Source organism: Lissotriton vulgaris, chromosome 2_1 (assembly GCF_964263255.1).
Source record: "Lissotriton vulgaris chromosome 2_1, aLisVul1.2, whole genome shotgun sequence".
Lineage (NCBI taxonomy): Eukaryota > Metazoa > Chordata > Amphibia > Caudata > Salamandridae > Lissotriton > Lissotriton vulgaris.
The window spans coordinates 1,820,638,784-1,820,658,473 of NC_141687.1; the positions used below are offsets into that span (position 1 = coordinate 1,820,638,784).

The 19,690-nt window shown below is 47.8% G+C and overlaps 1 protein-coding gene across 5 annotated transcripts in view; it reads left to right on the forward strand.

The window, feature by feature from the left end:
• Window positions 1–19,690, forward strand: part of GOLM2 (golgi membrane protein 2) — a 510,098-nt gene that overhangs the window by 230,507 nt on the left and 259,901 nt on the right. The window lies entirely within an intron of this gene.

Consider the following 19,690-nt stretch of genomic DNA (forward strand, 5'->3'; position numbering starts at 1 on the left):
GAGGGCGTGTTAAGCCAGCTGTTATACCATCACATATACCCCTTGAACACCAAGTGAAAGGACACCACACAAGTTGTTATGAAAATAAAAGGATATTTATTTATAACACAACAGCCCTGGACTCTTTATGAGGACAGGGTGCTAAGCACAATACAAAGCTCTTAAAGAAATACTGAAAGTCGCACAATTTACGCAAATGCCCGAGGGGCACGAAAAACCATATACTACAAAAGTGGAATGCGAAATTACTAGCAGGTAAGTACTGCTCTCAGAGACTTTGGAATCGCTAGGCCTACAATGCTGAACCCTTAGATTAGAAGCAGGCGGTCTAGGAACGCCGTGTGCAGAGTGGAAACTCTCACGCGTAATGCGGGACAAAGTCTATGGATACTAGTAAATGCAAAAGTTAGTGTTCTCGGGCGAACCCGAAAGGTAGGTCAAAAACGAAAGTGGATCTAGACACTTAGAGAGTTGGTCTACGCTGGAGCACCGTGGTAATCGGTTTACCTAGCCCAGGGGCTGCGGCTGCATATGGTTCAAGTGTCGTCGGGAATCCTCGTTGACGAACCAGGAGCCTGAAGTGGAAGTTGCTGGCAGGCGACCAGTGAAGATGTTCCGGGCTGATCCAAGGACTGGATCAGCTGAAGAAGAGTACCTGTAAGCAGAGGGGACCAAGTTCTGAATCACTAGCCAGTGATTAGGTGGGCACCAGGATGACACCGGATGAGGTCACTCAGCCAGGCGAAGAGGTGACACTGGATTCTGCTGCTGCACGGACCAGGGGTGCTGATGTCGACCAGGCTGGAGGTCTGCGAGCTGTCCCACGTCGGATGTCTGCTGCTGGCGATGCTGGATCCGGTGAAGGAGGCAAGAAGCCTTGGCTACGGCAAGCCCATGTGGCGACACAGAATGGCGTCTTGGGTGGACCAGGAGGGTCCGAGGAAGGTCCCCTTCAGGAGGAGACTAGGGCCAGTCTAGAGGAGCTAGACCAGCGGTGAAACAAACGTAGGACGCCGTCTGGAGGGTCACTAGCCAATGGGCAAGTGACCGGACAACGTAGCAGCAACCCAGGAGCAAAAGGGCCCCACGCAGATCTGGTGGATGCTGGGGGGCTGGACTTCGGTGCTCGTGCTGCTTGGGGTTGGGCCTTCTCTTACCCCAGTGCACCCACTCGAGGGTCCCTCGGTGGTCGTGCTGGTTCAGTGTCGTGCTGGTTCTGATGATCGCCGGGTCCTCTGGTCTCGTCGCACCTACGGTTCTCAGCTGTGCTGTAGAGGCAGGTTGAGGTCAGAGAGGACAGGGAGTCCGGGTCTCGTCGAGCTGGGCAGTCTGGTTCCGGAGGAAGGACGTTTCAGCAAACCGAAAGATACTTAGGTGGTGCCTGCTGCTGCAGGGTGACTACTCCTTAGTCACAAGGGAGAAATCTTAAGAAGAAGTCTTGAGTTCCTTTCGTAGAAAGTAGTTTCAGGATTCAAAGATGATCTCATTTGGAAGGGTCCCCGCTCCTACCTTTATTCTAAAGAAAGGGGCTGGTACGGGACTAGGTCCTGCCCATGGGTGGGACCAGGAAGGGGGGTAGTTACACCCCTCTCCCATGTCCGGACTTTCCCCAGCTCAGGGGCTGGTGTGCCCCTGGAACTGGTTCAAGCCGGCAGATGCATAGTGAGCACTGGGGTGCCACTTGCAGTCACCTTCCTATTCAGCCCTGCCTACCTAGGATACACAAAATCCTGTCTGGGATGGTGCTAGCACCGCCCCTGACAGGAAACCCTTTGTCCAAGCTCCCCTCGCTGGAAGGACTCCCAGCTGCAGGGGGTCAGACTTGTGTCTCTGGTGGCAGCATCCATTTTGTGATGCTGACCATAAAACGACAAGTCAAAGTAGTTGCCTCCTCCTGATTCCACACCCTTTGCATGCTTCGCAGAAACCTCAGATGGATACCAACCAACATCAGAAAGACCATCACTCAGGCCCTCGTCACCAGCTGCCTCGACGACGGCAATGCCCTCTATGTGGGCATCTCTGCCAAGCTCCTCAGAAGACTCCAGACCATACAGAATGCCGCAGCCAGACTCATCCTGGACCTACCAAATAGAATTCACATCGCCCCCCCACCTGAGAGACCTCCACTTGCTCTCCATCCAGAAGAAATGCCAGTTCAAATCCTCACACATGCTTGCAAAGCCCTCCACGACCTAAGACCTCCTTACTTCAACCATCAACTGCACTTCCACCAACCCGCTAGTCACCGGCGCTCCTGCCCTTGCACACCACATCGGCCGCAGCGGTGGCCGCTCCTTCTCCTATATTGCTGCCAAGGCCACAAACCACCTTCCCCTCCAGCTCTTAACAGCCTCCTTGCTGGCAGACTTCAGAAAGGGACTTACGGCCTGGCTCTTTGATACCGCTCCCAGATACCCCTATCAGTGACAGTGTTGCACTGTACAAATGCTGTTTAATTGATTGATTGATTTTTCTAATAGGGTAATGAAGCCATAACATATATGGGGACACAGAATTACCCCAAATTTGAGCAATTCCTCCCAGCCAATTACAGTCGACACTGAGGAAAGACTGTCAAGCCTAGCATGTGTCAGCATCCGTTGTGGTTCAGACAAATGGCTGGAGCAAAAATGTCTGTCCTACGTAAAATCTTGTATCTTTGCCTGGCTTTTCCATTACCCCAGCCTAGCTTGATACTTAAAAGTTCCAGGGGATTCTAAAGGACTTCATCTGAGTCAGGAAGAAACCCACGAGAGAGAAACAACTTATTTATTAAACGCGGAAAGAGGACGCTGTAGGACCCCCAATATAACAAAACATTATTAAGTCTCGCTGTTAAGCTGTATGGCCGAATCTTAGAAAACCAAAACAGAGGCATTGTAAACAAGAAAATGGCCCTTTTAAGGCAAATTAAATAATTCAGAGGAGACACAAGTGGACTATGGCATAAAAACCCACAATCAGAGACGTATGTAGTAATTCTTTAAAGAAATATCGACCTGGTTTGCATGCGATTTGGCAAGCATTTAGGGTAAAGTTGTCGAAAGGTCTTGGGGTTGTATTAGGTTTCTGAAAAGGTGATCTGATGTGGTATCACTGAGATGCCGTGCGTGTTGGGCATTTATGAAGTTCCGGCACGCTTGAGGTTGTCGCGTTAAAAAGCTGGCCACTAATCCTACATCTTTAGTGGGGATGTGTGCAAATACAAATTCAAAACGAATCGTGAAGCAGTCTGTAATCTGCCCATTGCGGACGGAGGAAAACCCGAGTGGTTTCTCATCATAAATTGTGCCAAACAAGGAATGAAAGCATCAGTCATCCGTCCACAGGCCATGGTGTGAGGAAGGAAACAGTTGATGGCTTTCTATTTTAGAATCCGGAGGCTGGCTGCATGTCAGCCGTGTCTGCCAAACTGTTCCATGCAGAGGCCTCCAGCAGGTGCACTCCAGACGCACTGCCCTCACCAATAGCTTTGAGGAATTTAAATTTCAGAGACAGAGATACAAGTACAAACGCAGGTACCGTCATTTCAGAATCCGCAATAATAAGCCATGTTCTTATGGAAGCAGGGAAATGCGACTCAGGAGAGCATGCTCGTCACCACTACGGCCGAGAGACGGATTGAAACAGCTATCCATCCCCTCACTGGGCTAAACATTCCAGACTCCGGTCTGATTTAGGGGTTCAGTAGACGGGATACTTCTCACAAATGTGACGCTCAATCTATTTTCCAATTTCCTATGATTTTTGTAATGCGGAAAGCGGGATATCCATCCGCCGAACTCTAAATCGGGCACAAAATGGACACCAAGCCGTTTGTCTCCAGTTGTAAAGGTAATAAATGAAAGGTGACTTTGTGTTTTCTGGGATGTGTCGTGACCTGCTGCACTAATTTGTAACGGAAAGCTGATCAACTGACCCTCCTAAATATGAACAGAAACATAATGTGAACTGTTAGGAAGGTGTTAAATATCTGGGTAGTGTTACTAATTAAGGGTCAGAGTGCAGTTGATTACTGTATTTTTATTTAAATTCGCATTTTATGTGCTCCCTTATGGCCCCCTTCTGTACAAGGGAGTGGTAAAGGGTGGCACAAATGGTTGCACCACCCATGGGTAATTGAAAAAGCTGCAGCAGCAGTTGTAAATAATCTAATTTATTCCAGCAGGATACATGCTAGTAAAGCTGGACCCCACAGTGCAATTATTCAACTCAGTCTCAGTTACAATTCACCCTCCCCGTGGAACTCACTCCAAAGATTCCATACATTGACAGGAACGCAGCACTCCCTTAAGGTGACAGTAGCATCAGCAGTCATATAAGAATGCAGCAGTAATAACCATTTAAAAACTTCAATTAGGAATGGTATTGTTATTCAAGTCGAGGTAGGGAGAAATGAGGGGTAATTGAAAGGTCTCTGGTTGCATGGCCTTTTAGGTTTAAACTACGAGATGGTAAAGATGGATGGGCCCATTGGGGGGCAAAGAGTGCCCGTATGGTATAATATATATATACACTGTTCGCATTGTCACATAAAATTAGAACAAGTAGGAGGAATATGTGCTTAATTTGTGAAAAGGGTGAGTGCCAGGGCCGAACGTTTTTCACAGGAGACTGTTGCAGCCTGTACGAACCAATGTCCCTGCTAGAGCTGCCTAATGCCAATGCCACTTGTTAGAACTGTCAGCCCTTTGGGTGGTCCCACCTGTTATTTATTTATTTTGTGTTCCCTTTCTGCCTCCTGACCTTTGTTTTTCATGTCCACTGGAATTTTTAGGTGTTGTCCTAGGGGTTAGGTACTCTTTGACCCTATAATTTTCTTAGGCCTAGAAGCCCCCCTTGTTATCATGAACATTTAGTTTTACAAAATGGTGGCTTGTAACTGCCACAACTGCTCACCTCAGAAAATGGACCCATAGGATAACATAGGGACACTCTAGAACCTTCCAGCTGGTTCTGGTAGCCTGAGGCCAGCCTATATAAGGGTCAGAGCTAGGGCGGCCATTTTGGTGTGACTAGTGAGCTGTTTAGAACCTGGTGAGGAGTGAGGCGATAGCTGAGGGAGGAAGGCGCATTAGTTGAGGCTAGATTGTCCATGGGTCAGCTGTCTCTCCTGAGGATGTTACCCCCTAGTTATTGACCGAGCCCTACCATCGGGTTATTGACTTTATTCCGTATAACCTAGCAGCAACATTGAGCCCCTGAGAGAAGTGGTTTCCCATGGTTCTGGGAGATGCATCAGGGAGGCCTCCGATTTGGAGGAGACTGTTCCGCGTTTTTCCCTTTTTCCTTGTGGAACTCTTGAGGAGGAACCCTGTCGTTGGCCTGACAGGTGGAGGACATCTGACCTGAGAGGAGGGTAGCCGGGTTGCTTCTGGATTGGGCTTTATAATCCCGCTCTGGGTCCCCGATATCATACTGCCGCCCAGGGTAGAGGGTCCCATTTCTGACAAGTTCTTCCCCCACCTTTGCTGCACTCTTGAGCATACTGCGGACAAAGCACGAGGAGGGAGGGGAAGTCAGGAGTATCACCGTCACTGGCCCCAGGACTTTGCTATACGGAACGCGGGAAGGTAAATCAACCTTACCGTAGTGTGGTTGCCCCGCTGTGTTCCCCGCCGACAATCGGTGTGTCAACTGTCGCCTGGCAGTGTCCACCCCCCTAACCCCCCGTCTCCCCCTTCCCCTTGTTCTGCTGAGGAGGTCTGGAGGTAGAGAGGGGACCCGGTTCCGGCCAGCGGTGCGTTGGTCCCTTGAGGAGACGTCGCAGGAGATCGTACGCTCTGCCAAGTGAGCGCCGAGAGAAAAGGGGGCGGGAAGCAGAGGAGGCCGGCCTGAGTTCAACACCCACCCCCTCTGACAAGCGAGAGGTGGGCAGGATTCGAGGCCGGGATCTACGCTGAAAGAAACGTGGCGCACTCCCGGCTCAGGCAATTGCTGAGCCCCTGAGGTGCGAGAGCGAGAGTCCGTTCGAAGCGGCTGAGGTGGAAACAGAGTAAGCAGGCACCCATTAAACACCGCAATTCCCTGGTAAGACTGTGAAAGCGTGGTTGGGAAGTCGGGTGTTTTGGGGGCCTCTTTGCCGCCTCCGGAGACAGTAGAATCCTGTCAAAAGTACCGGAGAAGTTCATCGGAGAAAGAAAGGAGGGGGAAAAGGCATTCAGAACCAAATTGTTTTCCACATAGCTATGAGAGAGGAAAGTTAAGCGGCAGTAAGGTCCCATTGAGTGAGAATTGCCGAATGCATCAGGGCTTTATTAACTGACTAAGACAATTGACTGCCTAATGCCATGCCCTGGATGGGATATCTACTAGAGTAATTTCGACGCATTCTTGCATGAAAACTTGCACTGATCTCCATCTGTGGGATAAAGTTTGGAATGCTGATGGTAGAGATCTAGCTGGTGTCAGGATACATATTAGAAATGCTTTAAACCCGTTTCTCTTTCAGAGGAGGAAGGGGAGATTAGTAAATCGAGTTAACTACCCTGTTTATCTGCTAGAGAATGTGTTGACTAAACCGGTAATGCAAGAGAATCCAAATTATGAGAAATTAGGAAAGTTTACAAAAAGCAAGTAACTTCAATGCACTGAATTAATTGTAAATGTGGTACTGATTTTGCATCTAAGAGCAATACAATAAACTAGCAACAAGAGAGAATAAAGATTTTCTACTTTTCTAAAAACGGTGTGGTGCTTACTTTTTGGTGGATGGGCATTGGGTTACTGTAGAGGCGTGATGCAAGCAGTACACAATTGCTTCAGGTTTGGTCTTTCCACTCAGTGCCAGGCTACCCTATGTGGACTGGTAACCCCAGTTCCAACACCACTGTTACCTTCTAACTATCAGACTCCCAAGATTTGTGACAATTTAGTCTATTCCTTGTCACCCAAACTGTGAGAGTGACCAGGACGAGGTATTAGTTTTTTAATTTTAAATACTTTTTAAATAATTGACTGATGTGCTCTCCTTAAAAATTCATAAACAGGGCCACCTCATGGTGTCCTGTCAGAAATAACGCTGGTGTTGTGATATAAGTGCTAGTGCTAAGCACTGGAAAACGCCGGCCCTAATTGAGCACTAGCAGGTGCATAGGACTATTACTTTGCTAACGGTGAATGTCAGAGGGTTAAATAAAGAACTGACGATGTTCATGGTGCTGGGCTATCTTCACAAGCATGGATAGGATCATTATAGCTCTCTTTAAGAAGAATCATTTAACTAAAAAGACAGACTGTATTCTAAAAAAAAAAGGGCAATACACTGGTACATCATTGTATTCCTCCCATGCAAGAGGCGTGGCAATGGTTATAAGCAAGCATTGGCAAAGACAAAAGGTCTTGCCTTTGAAGCCTGTTGTCTCTTCCAATTGCTTTTGGCATTTAAAAAAATGGCACAACAGCAGTTGCACCATTGCACCGAAACTCACATCGTCGAAAAGCCTGGGTGGGCCAGCAGAATGAGCTTTAATATTTTATTTACAGATCCAAGGTAGCTGACCCCACTTGAATTTGTAAATAAAAAAAATAAAGATTTTTAGCATATAAGGACCAATTTAAAAAAAAAGAGAAAACAAGCATTTACAATGCAACGGTCTCGCCTTTGCAAAAGTTGGAGCTATTGGCATTGTAAATGACAACATTTGTATGTATGTGTTGGTTTTGAAAACAGATAAATAAATGGCTGTCATTTCCAATGCCAATAGCTTAATTTTTCACAAATGTGAGACCTATTGCATTTGCAATGCAATAGTTCGCGTATTTACGCAAGTTTGAGCTATTGACATTGCAAATAACAACGCGTTTTATTTATGTTTCTAAAACACACACACACAGCCACACGCACACAGAGCCACACACACACACACACACACACACACAAAGAGCCATACACACACACAGAGCCACACACACACAGTCACACACACACACAGAGCCACACACACACGCAGCGCCACACACACACGCAGCCACACACACACGCAGCCACACACACACACAGCCACACACACACACAGCCACACACACACACAGCCACACACACAGCGCCACACACACAGTGCCACACACACCGAGCCACACACACTAACACACAGAGCCACACACAATCCCACACAGAGCTACACACACACACACACAGAGCCACAGAGCATAATTCCAAGAGACAAAACAAGGTGCATACAATTTGAGTAAAACAGATCATAGATTGAGGTGTTAATGTTCTGGATCTAGCAGAGCAAAGCAAAGACATTATAGTAGAAGAAAGAATATTTACCTATTTTATATTTTATGCTGTATAGACTTTAGTATGGGTTTTAACATCAGCATTAAAAATAAATAAATGGTAAGTGTATTGTTGCATCAGCTGAGCGGCCTGTCAGAAACTAAAATGGAGTAAAAGAGGTCACGCTTTTAAAAAAAAGTTACACAATGTCACACACACACAGAGCCACACACACACACACACAGTCACACACACAGCCACACACACAGAGCCACACACACTCACACACAGAGCCACACACATTCACACAGAGCCACACACACACACAGAGCCACACACACACACACATAGCCACACACACAGAGCCACACACACACACACACACACTGAGCCACACACACTGAGCCACACACACAGAGCCACAGAGCATAATTCCAAGAGCCAATGTAGTTAAACAAGGTGCATACAATTTGAGTAAAACAGATCATAGATTGAGGTGTTAATGTTCAGGATCTAGCAGAGCAAAGCAAAGACATTATAGTAGAAGAAAGAATATTTACCTATTTTATATTTTATGCTCTATAGACATTAGTATGGGTTTTAACATCAGCATTAAAAATAAATAAATGGTAGGTGTATTGTTGCACTAGCTGAGCGGCCTGTCAGAAACTAAAATGGAGTAAAAGAGGTCACACTTTTTTTTAAAAAGTTACACGATGTCTCAGAGTGAGAATTTGAACTCAACAGTTGTTGCAGTCATCGTTTCCAGGAAAATACTCTCCGCCAGAGTGCTGTAGTTAAGATACGGCCTTACTCATACAGGACAAGATACACAACCTCCCGATTCTGAACCAGAACTTGTCTCAGTACATCTCCCACCACGTCAGACAGGCCTGTCACTTAAACATATCCCAGTCCAGAGATTAGTACCTCAAGAGAACGCCCGGGTCACGATATCCAGAGAGTTCCCAAAAGACCCCCAACAACTCCAGAGAAATTATATCCCCTACCACCCTTGGGTTCCCGAACAAGAACCTCATTAAGAACCCTTCGCCTCCAGGTGCGCTCCTTCAAAATCCTCTGTACTCTCCTATGCATGGGCCTTATGAAGTGGTATCCTAGCTACAAAGCAACAAAGAGCTGCACGCAATAGGGCTATACATTCGAACAAGAGTGACAGAGAGCTATAGATGAGTTGAAGCTAGGGGGCTCAAGAAACTAATCAAATACACCATTGAGCGAGGACAGTGTCCCTCTAAATTACACCACCCATGGACCCCGCATCAAGAAAGGGACCTTTGCTAATAGGCCCTTATGCTGCACAAAAGCTCAAGTGTCTGTGGGGAAGCAGACATGGAGTGGGCCATTCCATAGAGAACTTCCTTGCATCCTGTCCCCGGAGAGGCGCCCATCCCCTCACCAACCCCTCTTGATGCACGCAGGAGCCTCTCTTACCTCCATGTCGCTGATGATAGTTTGGAAAAGCCCCAGAGGGCGCTGCACTCCTCCATGCCGGCATCCATATTTTGTCGCTCTCAGTGTATAATACACAGTGACTTGAGCTGGTGCAAAACTCAAATGCAGCTCCCCGCAGCCCATAGCATGCTGCCCCGCTCGGGGTCTGCTCCCATTCAAAAAATATGCTCCGCTCCTGCTTCCTGCTCCGTACTTCTGTGGCCCCCATTTTAAGGGACCTTGACTGGCTGTCCATGAAAATGGACAAACATCTACCTCAAGCTATGTTGTTTGACAGAAAAAGCCTTAATCAAGGCCCTGCCCACCTATGTGCATTCCAAGCTTTGCTTGCATTACCCTCCCAGGTTTTAAGATCTTCAAACATGTCCTATCAAAGATATCTCATCCGCACGGCCAGATCGGGAGGTAGATAATTTTCCCATTTGCTAGCATGTTATTGGAACAACATTCCAATGTCTATCCCGCTACGTGGGGGGCTCATGCCAAGTTCAAAAGCTAATAAAAACATGGCTGCTTAATGTCTCTTTAAGTCTAGTGACTGTTCGTGCCAACCTGCTGTGCCTAGAGCCAAGATTCTACCATGCAGGATTGCAAGTTTACATAAAAAAAATAAGTGGGTCGGGTCCCATGTTTCAGACCCAGCAATTATCAAACAAAGAGTAACCATTCTTACCCCCCCCCATCAATACAAGGACCTATTTTAATCTCAAAATGGTTCTCAACCACGACTAAGACAAAACACTTCAGGTGCCCCCTGCCGGCGAGGCAGCTCCTGTTTACATTTATTTCCGAGTATTTGAATCTCCCAGGGTGTTGCGTTTGTGGCTTTAATGCAGCCTGTCTGGTATTTTTCTGACTGACCATGGTACTCCATGCGAGTTCAGCTGCCAGTGGGTTTTTAACAGGTCACGAAAAGTGACCTACAGTTAAGGCAGGGACATTGTGAGGTTCAGCTCGTAATGAAGCCTACATACACAACCGATCCTTGGCCTCTCTGCTGCGTGCATAGTGATGAACTCATCTACCTCGTCACTGCGAGCGTATGTTAGAGGGTGAAGGAGGTGGAAGCTCTTTAAATATTGACAGGATGAAAGTAGAAGAAAACGTAGTGCTTACAAGAAGCACGTGCGAGGTGGGAGCTGCAGAAGATCAAACATGCAGATTGTTAATCAAACGCGGAGAAAAACGTGCGCTGTCGGAGGATGCAGAGGAGAATGCGAGGGGGAGAACATGTGTGAATGAAATAGCCCAGAGACTGCTTACTACCCCTTCCACAGACCTTAGAAAAGTTTAATCCACACTACTATTAAACAAGACATCAAGGCCCCTAACTATCTTCCGAATGCCCTCACAATCAGTCTCCGCAATATCTAAGGAAGCGCCATCGCCCAGCAAATCCACCCGGGGGAAGCGCTCTTCACGCTGTGCTCATCAGCCCCCCGCAGTGCAACCGTGCCAGCCAAGGAGCACAAACAGAGCTCACCCCACCGCTCCGTTCTCCCAAAGCAGGCGAGCAGGACGGGCGGCTGTGAGCAACCCAACAGACGGGGGCCACGATAACGAAACCACCGGACCACTGTCCAACAAAACCACCCCGGATCCGCAACACCCGCGCAGTGTGTGCAATATGATTCACAGCGTCCTGCACAACTTCCCCAGACTGCCCACACACATGGCAGCCCTGTCCGAGGTACAACAGCAATGCGGCCTCGCTGCCCTCCCCGGCCAGCAATCAGAGGGCATGCAGTCCAACAAGAAATGCCTGTGTCGATGGGGGCGGAGGACCACGCAGCGCCTGCAGCCTCCGGCCTTATTGTATCGCGAGTCGTGACCGACTGGTCACATTGGCAGCTAGGGACTCCTGAGCCACAAATGCCCAGCGGAGAGCCGTTCTGAGAAGCAACCCCAGAGAATGTAGGGCACCAACACGCCACTCAGTACCACTCTCACACCGCGACCGCTTCCATGGGACATCCTCATGCATGGAATTGTGACCTCCCTCGTCACCTGAGTTGCAGCAACAAAACAAAATGGCTGCCACAAAACGGCATATCTCCCTCTCCTTCCTACCAGAAGTCCCACCATACTACTTCCGGCTGAGACGAAAAGAGATAAGTTGCAGCAATGCAGATAAAAAGTAAATTATCTAGATCACAGGAGTATCGCTCACGGTGCACCAAGGTGTGCTGTTCTACCCCATTCATTTCCTTTTCTAGAGTTTTTTCAGATGCGAAGCTGGTGCCATTTAACAAAATGCACCTTGTGGCGCGGCCTGGGTGGAGTTCGCGGAGTGACAAAAAAACTCCACTGTGCTATGCGGAGTTACGCAAGCACTTTGTCATACTGTTTGTCCTGTGCTGTTAAATCAAGACGAAAGGAACTTTCGGAACTTCACGTGATCCGCAGAGCGGAGAGTGTGGAAAAGTCTGCAAACATAGCGGAGTTTACCGCACAGGCCTAGCTTGTTGCCTGGTTCACAACTTGGTCTGTCTCTGTCTCTGGGCACCACAGACTAACCTTGTGTACCGGAGCTACTACAGCCTATTCAGCTACACCACGGATAACACCAATCAGACCTCAGTCTGACAAAAGGGAAACATGCTTCGAAATGAAAGCACAGTAGCTCCGCGGGTTGTGCAGTACACCGGGTGTGGAGATAGTAAAGTAAAGTAGCAGCCACAGTGATGCATCCGGGTAGATTCTTTGAATCCTCTGAGGACTGGATAATGAGAAGGCCTCAGTTTGGTGATTCGAAAACCCCTGATAAGAGTTCCTTAAGACATTTCAGTCTGGAGTGAGTGACCTGCACAAATGGTGACCATGAACTGCCCAGCAGGAGTAGGAAAGGAGTGTGAAGGGAGGCTGCTGTGTGCAGGGACAAGTCTTCCTGCTGGCTCAGGTCCCACGAGCTGACAGAGCTGCATGTAATGATATGTTTGGAGCAGGAAGAGATGAGGAACACAGATGCCAAACATGGTTTAAACCAGCAAACTGCCCCCAGAGCCCTTGGGGCTCAACAGAAGATGGCCCCTTCGCCGGAGTCCCTGGCGGTGGGGACTCTAAACCAACACAACGGCCCCCGGACAAAGTCCGCGCTACTGGGAGGGGGGCGGACACCGGCAATGTGTCCCGACGCCCCCCTCTTCTCACAGGGACAACCCAGAGCCCTCACCTTACCGGGCTCTGGGTTTCTGCTTCCAGGACGGCGGCGGGGCTCCCTCACTCCGGGGAGAGCCTTGCGGCGGAGCCAGCGTCGCTCCCTGCCTTCCCCGGCCTCTGTCGTCCTCTGATCTGGGGGAAGCCCTCGCGGCCCGACCAATAGCTGCGGGGCCTGGCGATGATGCGACGGGACTCCCGGGGCCAATCACAGCGCGGCTCGCGCTCCAGCTTCCCGGCAACGCTTCCTCTGGCACCTCGGCTCTGGCCTTGTGGGCACCCGTCAGAGGTCCACAAAAAGGGGCAAAATTGGTGTTCCTTAACTCCGTGCTGTGAAGGCCAACGGGAGGGAGAGCGGGGGATAAACAAGGCACAACAACGACACAATAATTCCTCGGCGAGAGGGAGGGTGTGGGGGGGCGGGACCAGCGACGGCTCGTGGAGGGAGTTACGGTGGGGCAGGAGGGTGGGGAGGGGGAGGGGCAGGGTGGAGGTTGCTAAAAACCGGCATATGGATAATTGCAGGTAAGTAAACAATTTAATTAATAAAACGAATTTCGTAGTGCGCCTTGCATCGCAAAATGCAATGCAGTGCGAGCTACGAAATTCGTTTTATTAATTAAATTGTTTACTTACCTGCAATTATCCATATGCCGGTTTTTAGCAACCTCCACCCTGCCCCTCCCCCTCCCCACCCTCCTGCCCCACCGTAACTCCCTCCACGAGCCGTCGCTGGGCGGGACTTAAAAAAAGACACGGAAACGCCCCGAATCGCGTTGTGACGGGGGAAAGAGTAATTGACAACTATGTCTTCCAATGGCTAGCCTCCATTTATGGAGCTAGCCAATGGAAGAAGGGGCGTGTTCAAGTCCCCAATACTGAGATAACATTAAATTTCGCCTGCGCGAGCACTGCTGCGCAGTGCTACGGCCAGGCGAAACCTAAAAAGAGCACTGGTATTGGGCTAATTGAGGAGCAGGTGAGAGAGGAGGGAGAAAAGCAGCACACAGATGGTGGGCGGAGAAGTACAAGAAGGGAGGGAACACCTCAGAAGTTTCCGATTAAGAGAGCAACGTGAACCGCAGGACCTGGGAGAGACGCGAACGGACGAGAGAGAGCTGTGCAGGAGGGAGGGAAACTGATTAGAGAGAGCAACACAGAGCGAGAAGGAGATAGCACACAAGGGAAACAGCTGGAAACCACATGCGCGTGCTTAAGCAAAAAGAAACCAGAGAGCTGTGTGAGAGGTAGAAAAGCAAATGGACAAGTGATCAACACATCAGAAGGGGGGGAGAGAAGCATAAACATGCACTCGTGTAGAGTGCTTAAAATAAAATAAAATAAAAAAAGTATGAGTTCACTGAAAGTGAATAGTAGAAAGGCACAAGTAAAGAGGGTTTGGTCCAAGGGAGCAAAAAATACAAGATGGCCAAGGCAAGCCATTGTATAAGAAGCAAACAAATGAGAGTGACAATAAAGCCAGCCAATTGAAAGCTATGGGTGGGCTTTGAGCCCACTATAAGATCTTGACAAATGAACAATAGGTCTTTTAAAACCAGATAGCTAGCACTGTCTGGTAGACTCGACAGAAAAAGGGTAGACCATTTAGACTCTTGTTTGAAAACGAATGCTCAAGAGATACATATTATCTTTTTGGGAATACTAAGGGGAAATCACATCACATCACAGTAATAGTTATGGTTGGAGCATAGATGAGGTTCTATAGTCGCATTTGGAGTCAGCCAGCTGTTATCAACTGTACATCAAGCATTGGAATGGGGAGGGGACGCTGCAGTGATGCTTTGACAGATCACAGTGCACAGCTAGACACTGTCCTACCAGAACATGACTTGGTTAATGTGTGAAGACCTAGGTATCTCACAGTCAAGTAAGGCACATAATTCTTCTCAGTGTACAATATGTGATCACAATTAAATTACTGGCTGGGCACAAGAGATGGATTGGCCTGTGTCACTCATGTCAAGCACTAGGCCAGAAGGCTAACAGATCATGTCCCAGTGCTACTGAAATTCGGACCCTCATAGGGCCGGCCAATCGGCTGGCCAATGTAGGTTAAAACAGACTCGAAAGAGCATTTTAGATTACATTTTGGGTCGGTGGTTAGTGCAAGTATCTTATGGGAGGCCTTTAATGAGGTTGTTCAGGGGTATCTATAGCCGAACAGACCAGAGTACTGTGATTGCTTACGGAACATGTGACACAGCTGGTCAGTGAAATGAGGCAGTTTATGTAAGAAGGCTAGCCCAGTTCTGTTAGTACAAATAAGGGCCAAGATCTCGAAGTTTAGGGAAATTGCACAAAGGGAGAGCAAGCATCAAGGAGAAAATGCTCAGACAGCTGCATAAAGGGAAGTCGACCGACCTGGTAAACCTTTGTTAATTTGGTTAAAAAAATCCTGGGCTGCTAATGATGCCATAGTGATAGAAGGCACAGATGGTGACCTGGTGAATGATATATCACCTACATTTGCAAACAGTATTCTTGGTTGTACTCCACTGAATATAAAGTCATGAGAGCCGAACTAGCTGAATATCTAGAGGACACTGCTTCGGTGGGGTTGCATAAAGCGCACCGTAACTACCTAGCACAGCTATTCTCTATCAAAGAAATAAAGGGAATTATTGAGCGTATGCCTACTGGTAAGATTCCTGGCATGGGCAGGATTCCGTCTGCATTTTATCAGGAAGTACTAGCCCTTTTTTACTGGCCTTTTATGAAAAAGCAAAGGAAAGACCTTTCCTCCAGCCCGCCTTAATTGCTCTTAACATTATTGATGCTAAGAAAGCCAGCAAATGAATATGAGTCTTACCGATTGCTGTCGCTTATGAAATCCGACACCAGCATACAGGTGAAACTAATAGCAAACTGTCTAATATTCCTCCTTCCTGATATGGTCCTCCCTGATCTGAGATCACAATTAAAAAACACTTTTTGATCTACTTCATACTGTTTTAACTCAGTTAGATGTATTAATGCAGTTTCGAATTCTACCTAAGCATTTGAGTCACTTGAGTGGAGGTTATCTGTTTGTAATCCTCAATATTGTAGATTGGACCAGACTAAAGTATGCTAATCTAAAAGCACGTGTCTGGCATAATGGTGTAAGTTCTTCCACTGCCCCAAACACCGCCACCTCCCGTTTGCTATTCTGCATGGCACAAGGCTTAAATTTCTCCCTATCCTCCGGTTTTATTTCCGTAGTTCTAGAGCCATTGGCTGCCAAGCTACAGCAACACTACTTGGAATATGTGCTCAGATACACCAGACACAGACTACTAATCTCTCTATATGCAGATTACATGACTCTATAGATAAGCGATCCACAGGTGAGCCTCAACCCAAATATGTGTGAATTCATAATATTTGGCGTCATTTGTGAGATAAACATTAACTGGAGTAAATCGTAGTCATCCCCCCTCAGAACTACCAGTGTGAGAAGGCTCAGTGAAGTTCCTCGGGATATCGATTAAAAGGGGTACTGGCTTAATTTGAGAACATTTGGGTGACAGTTACCAAAATAGAGGGGCAAGTTAAAAGATGGTTTACTGTTCCACTTTCTTTGGCTGGGCACATTTTGCTAATGAAAAAGATCGCCCTGGCAAAGTTATATATTACTTTTTGAACATCATCATCCCCTAAAAATAAGTTATTCCCACAGTCCTTTAAGTTCTCCAGTATTGGGGTGTCTTTCATAGATTCACATGCCTGAATCATTCCCCGTCGTCGGAGTGGGAGTCCCACAGTACATTAAAAAGCAATAATATGCCTATAGAAAAACCAAAACCTTGGTAATAACAAACCAGGAAGTAAAGTAGCCCTAAGCTACAGTGTACAAAACCTCCACACTCATGACTATCCTAGTCATTTTGTATAGACCAAACTGCAGCAAATCAGGCAACAGCACCCACCAGAATGTTCTCCTCAGAGGCTCAGGCTCTCAGATTTTCTACCGTACGTCGTGTGAAGGGAGTCTCCCTGAGTTCTGCTCAGTTTCCTTCAATAAAGGCTTCCCCACCTGTTAAATCTGGTCCTGATACGCCCCCAAGGAAAACTGGAAAATCTTCATCTTCCAAGACAGATTCTCATAAAATTTTACCTCCGAGTAAGACTTTGTCCACTTCAGCGTCGACGACAGCTCCACCATCGACATCTCTTCACGTCGGCGCTTCTTCAACATCTATGGTGACATTCTCCTCACCAAGACCAGCTATGGTGATGTCTTCAGTCTCCTCACCGTCGGCGCTGGTTCACGTATCAATTCGTCCCATCTCCTCGCTGAAGATCGTGCCATCGATCGTCGACACCCCTCCGTCGACGAAGATTTTAAAGGTACCGTCGAAGAGTACTTCGTCGTCGACACAGGCGTCGACTGTCATATCGTCGACGAGCTCATCGGCGACGAAGATCACCCTCCCTTCGACGTCATCCTAGTCGACGAGGATTACCCTGCCGTCGACTATGATGTCGTCGACGAAGAAATTGCTCCCGTCGACGATGTTACTGTCAACGAAGAAAATTCTCCCGTCGACGACCTCATCGTCGACGAAGAAGACACTCCCTTCGACGACGTCCTCGTCGGCGAAGATGGTATCGTCGACAGCCACACCGTCAACGAACGTTGCTGTTCCACAGCCGGATATTGGTTTTTTCCGTCCACGAAACCGACGATGGTGGCACCGTGGACGCCTCCACTGTCAGCTTGAACAGATCTGCAAGTGTGGTCAGCCAAGCCGTCTACAATTCCTTTTCCTTCACCGTCTACCACAGCTTCATTGCTAGAAGACCATTCCAATAATTGACTTTATTTGGAAGGAGGGTTTGAAGATAATGGCTACGCCAAACTCTCTGCCGATAGTTCTACCTCGAGTAGATAAGAAATATAAGGCGCCTCTAACTTCACCGGCATGCCTTATTGGTCAAGCTAAAACAGATTCAGTTGTTGCCCAGGCGGCTCGGAGGGGGGCCAGAAATCCTTCACTGCTCCCCCGGATAGGGAGGGATGCCGTCTTGATTCAATAGGCAAGTAGGTCTCGACTATAGCGGCAACTACTGTCCTTGCCGCAAACTCCCTAGCGATACTTGGGAGGTATGACCGGCAGATGTGGTCAGACATAGCGCCTTACATTGAGAAGGTTTCGGAGAAGTCTGAAGCCAAAAAAATATTGCATGAAGGTGAATGTGCATTGGCTGAAATAATTGATGCTGCAGAGGACGTGGCAGGTTTCAGACAGCTGGTGGGTGCAGCTGTTCTGAGAAGGCAAGGATGGCTAAAATCTACATCCTTTCGCTGGGAGGTCCAGTCTAAGATCATGGACATGGCCTATGATGGAGAGTTCCTTTTCGGGCAACACATGGATGAGGCTTTACAAACCATAAAGAAGGACACGGAAACAGCACGATCGCTGGGAACTCTGCAATTCCATAAGTCTTCCTTTCAAGGTGCAAAAGGAAGAGGCAATTTCTCAAACAGAGGAGGTTACTCGCAGCAGCGTTCATATAACAACACACAAGGTAACCAAAGATACCAACCTTACAGACAACAAACGTACGGTCAGAAAGGAAACCATTATTCCCAGACAAGAAGGAAATCCTCTTAGATACCAACAAAAGCAGGTGAGACGTACAACCTTCCACCACCTCTACCCAAGCCAAATTTACAAATTGGAGGAAGAATATCCCACTACTTATCAAATTGGTCCAAGATTACTACGGACAGATGTGTCCTGGACGTTGTATCCAGGGGCCACATTCTAGAATTTGTCAAAGCCCCTCCAAATTCTCCCCCAAAAGGTCCACCACCAGCTCATCTCAAAGAGCTGTTCTCCCAAATATATTCCATGATTCGAAAATGAGCAATCGAGAAAGTACCTCGATTGCAAAGAGGAAAAGGATTTTATTCGAGATTTTTCCCAATTCGCAAGAAGTCAGGGGAATGGCGCCCCATCCTCGACCTGCGTGCCCTCAACAAATACCTCAAAAATGTGTCCTTCCGGATGTTAACACTTCAAGAAATCCTCCAGTTTCTCTCAGAAGGGGATCACATGGCAACACTTGACCTTCAGGACGCATACTTCCATTTACCCATTCTTCCCAGACACAGGAATTTTTTAAGGTTCAGAGTGGCTGGCAGGGTCTTTCAGTTCTAAGTTCTCCCTTTTGGACTGCGTTCAGCCTCCAGAGTTTTCACAAGGATATTAGCTCCGGTAGCAGCTCATCTTCGATTGGAAGGAATTCAAATGTACCCATATTTGGACGACTACCTTATCAAGGCCAGTTCTCTAGTCACAGCAGAAGCTCACATCCAAAGGTGCCTGTCACTTTTCCAGAGCCTGGGTTTCTCAGTAAATTTCAAAAAGTCTCATCTGACTCCATCCCAAAGGAAGTCTTTCTTGGGAGCAACGTTGGACATGCAACTCGCCCGAGTTTTTGTTTCAAAAGAAAGACAGATAAAGATGCACAGGATGGCTTCTATATTGCTGAAAAAAAGAGTGTGTTTCTGTTCGCAAGTTCAAGTCTTTCCTAGGGATGATCTCGTCCTGTATCCCTCTCATCCCCAACTGTCATCTAAAGATGAGGCCCTTGCAGGAAGTGCTCAGTCTTCAGTGGGTGCAGGTGGTAGGATCATTCGAGGACATAATCAACAAAACTCCTCGGATGAGGAACTCCATTCAATTGTGGATGCAAACGTGCAACCTCCAAGTGGGATGTGCATTCCTGACAGAGGTGCCCAGATTCATCGTTACCACGGATTCTTCTCTGGAGGGCTGGGGCGCACACCTCCAGGGAATGACAATCAATGGAAAATGGAAC